At 41.3% G+C, this 3,664-nt stretch overlaps 1 protein-coding gene across 1 annotated transcript in view; it reads left to right on the forward strand.

The window, feature by feature from the left end:
• Nucleotides 1-3,664, forward strand: part of BLM (Bloom syndrome, RecQ helicase-like) — a 75,475-nt gene that overhangs the window by 58,396 nt on the left and 13,415 nt on the right. The window lies entirely within an intron of this gene.

Here is a 3,664-nt window from a genome sequence, read left to right on the forward strand (position 1 = left end):
CTCCCTCCCTCTCTGAAATCAGTAAAAAGCAGCTGAGTTAGCATGGTGGGTGGGGGCACCCAACCCACCTAAAGTCCAGTCCTACCTGCTTATTCTAAAGCAAACCTAATGACTGGATATCCCCATTCAGGGAAGGAATTTGGGGGAACATAGACCTGGATATAAAATAACAGAGGAAGTCCACTAAATAGTTTAACCTGGTGCCTGAAGATTAAATATAAATGGACAAGCAAGAGAAAGACCAAATAGAGTATTTGACCCTGGGGATAGAGATAGCTAAGTAAGTAGGCAATAGCTTTGGGGAGAAGGGAGAGGACACTTTTAATTAGTATCTTCACAAAGACTTCAATAATAATAGAATGTTTCAGGAAAGAAAAAAATGACAGAAAGAACTATAAAATTTTTTAAATGATTGACAGAGTAAATTTAGTGGAAAGGTTGGAAGACGAAGTCTAGAAAATCTTCTAAGACCTGAGCAAAAAAAATATAGAAGATTTATTCTTAGGAGATACGAAATCTGACAAATAAAATTTTTGAAATAGAAAATAGAGGGAATTATTAAACCAATGATAAAGGAAATTTCCCAGAGCGGAAAAGGCAAAGGCCTTCAGATTAAAATGCCCACTGAATACCAAATCAAATGCTTTATGAAATGTAAGAATACCAAGAATAAGAAATTTTAAAAAAAGAAAAGAACTAAGAACAAAAGTAAAAAGAATGAAACAAAAGAATACCAAGAATAAGGAAAATAAAAAAGAATATCAAGAGTAAAGAGATATTAGGGAGGAAAATTTTCTCTACACTTAGGTTTAGTAGTGGGGGGGGGGCTGCAAATTTAACTTCAAAAGATTTAATCATGTATGTAAGGGAGTTCACAGAAAAATATAACTCTAAGTCTAAGTGTTGGTTAGGCTTTGGGGCTTAAATACCACCTTAAGGGAAGGGGAGGGGGAGAAAGGCTATGTAAGGAAAACAGATGATTTTTTTGGAAAGATAAATAGGCCCTTAGGAGAATAGATGGGAGGGAGACAATCGTTTTTTGTTTGTTTGTTTGTTTGTTTGTTTTTGTGACAGTGTCTGTTTAGATGTGGATCTTCCATGATAAGGATCAGTCATCCCTGGTTGCTCCCAGGAAGGGGCTTTATGACAGTTGATTGAATTCCTTGGGGTGGGGGGGGGGGGGTGTGCTTGAGATTTCTTCTGCTCAATAATTTTTATGTCACAGTGGCTTATTCTGGACCTCTTTATTGATGGTCCTGAAAGTTTCGGAAAGTAAAATCAGAAACCAAAACCAAACTGGCATCAGATTAATATCAGCAACTCTGGAGACTAGAAGGCAAAGAAAGTGAGGCACATCATAAGATACCATAAACAAAGGAACTGACTGAGGGGCCGCTGAGAAGAAATCCCAGAAACAAAGCTATGCAGCCCATCCAGTAAGCAGTTTGTGCCCATTGTAACAAGGTCAAGAAAAATCTGTCCCAAATAGTATAAAGAATAAGAAATGAAGTATTTTTTAAAATATATTTTTATTGATTTCAGAGGGAAAGAGAGATAGGAACATAAATGATGAGGATCATTTGATCGGCTGCCTCCTGCCCGCTCCCTACTGGGGATGGAGCCTGCAACCCGGGCAATGCCCTGACCAGGAATTGAGCCTTAACCTTCTAGTTCATAGAACAATGCTCAACCACTGAACCACACTAGCTGAGCTTTTAAAAAAAAAAAATTCATTCATTTTAATCTTCACCTGAGGATATTTATTTAATTTTTTTAATATATTTTTATTTCAGAGAGGGAGGGAGAGGGAGAGAATCATTGATTGGCTGCCTCCTGCATGCCCCCTACTGGGGATCGAGCCCACAACCTGGGCATTGTGCCTTGACTGGAATCGAACCTGGGACCCTTCAGTCTGCATGCCAACGCTCTATCCACTGAGCCAAACCAGCTAGGACTCTCTTTTTTTTGAGAGAGAGGGAGGGAGGCTAGGTGAGAGAGGGTGAGAGAGAAAGGGAGAAACATCACTGTGAAGGATACACATCGATTGGTTGCCTCCTACATATGCCCCAACTGGGGCCAGGGATCGAACCTGCAATCCTGGTACACGCCCTTGACTCCTCGACCTTTTGGTGTGCAGGGCCAACACTCTAACCATTTAGCAACACTGGCCAGGGTAGAAATGAAATATTTCATTGATGGCAGTGAAGAATACAAATGTTACTTCTCCACCAAAAAGGGAGACAGGGGCTTAGAAACTCCAGGAGAAAGATTATACAGGAGAGCTAAGGTTATGTGTAAAACAAAGGAAATTGTCACATGATTTTGAGTAATTGATAAAATCTACAAAAAAAATAACCCATTTGCCTGAATGCAGTAAACATCCTCCTTAGGGTTGCACAAGAGTCACAGCATTCCAAGTGGGGAAGGAAACTTATTAACTGTTGATTCGCTACAACACTTGGCATCAACATATAGACTTAAACATGGTTAGAGAACAGGACAGGATGTATATGTTCATCTTGATATAAAAGTAAAGTACATAAATAAATAAAAATAAAAGAAGGGAGTACACAGAAGGTTTGAGATGCTAATTTACATAGAGGGGAGGAAGAGTGGTCAAAAGTTCTATCTAAACTTACAAAAATATTGAATAGATGAACCAGTATTATAGCAAAATTTGGGGCAGGGTAAAGTGAAGGGGGTGGCGTAAATGAGATGAAGCCTCCCTGTCACAGTTGGGGGTTCTTAGGTAAATGTCAGGTGGTGACTGGCTGGAGCAGGGGTGGGGAGGCCCTTTTTCTGCCAAGGGCCCTTTGGATATTTATAACATCATTCGAGGGCCATTCAAAATTATCAGCTTAAAAATTAGCCTGCTCTGCCGTAGCCGGTTTGGCTCGGTGGATGGAGCATTGGCCTGCGGACTGGGGGGTCCCGGGTTCGATTCCGGTCGGGGGCGTGTGCCTTGGTTGATATATTTAAAAAAAAATTAGCCTGCTCTATTTGGTCAAACATTTAATTAACTCACCCCTAATGCCTTGGCAGGGCCAGACCAAATGATTCTGTGTGCCTTATACCGAGCAGGCCAGATGTTCCCCACCCTGGGCTAGAGGAATGACAACAAGGGTTAGGGTTCCTGTGGAGGTAACCACAAGAGCTGAAAACAAAAGCTGTTTAAAACGTGAATGCCTCAGAAAGGGGAAGTGAGACAGGAGCGGAGGGTGGGGCTGAGGAATGTTGCTTTTAATTTTAAACCCTTCTGTACTATAGTCTCTTTTTCTGAGATATTAAACTAATTAAATATATAAACAGTTAAGCGGTTCATTCATTTTAAAAAAAATCCATAGCCTGGATTGGAGTAGGAGGAGGGTTTGCTCAGTTTCTCAGCTTTCTCCTCTGACCTGCTCATTCCTCAGGACAAAAGCAGCTTCCGTGCTAGTCTTCCCTTTCAGGATTCTTGCCTTCTAGTTTGGACCTTTTTCAGGGGAACAAAGGATTGCAGATAAATCAATTTATTATAAGAGTTATACAGGCCGAAACCGGTTTGGCTCACTGGATAGAGCGTTGGCCTGCGGACTGAAAGGTCCCGGGTTCGATTCCGGTCAAGGGCATGTACCTGGGTTGTGGGCACATCCCCAGTAGGAGATGTGCCGGAGGCAGCTGATTG

The sequence above is a fragment of the Myotis brandtii genome, unplaced genomic scaffold, assembly GCF_000412655.1.
Source record: "Myotis brandtii unplaced genomic scaffold, ASM41265v1 scaffold561, whole genome shotgun sequence".
NCBI classification, from domain to species: domain Eukaryota; kingdom Metazoa; phylum Chordata; class Mammalia; order Chiroptera; family Vespertilionidae; genus Myotis; species Myotis brandtii.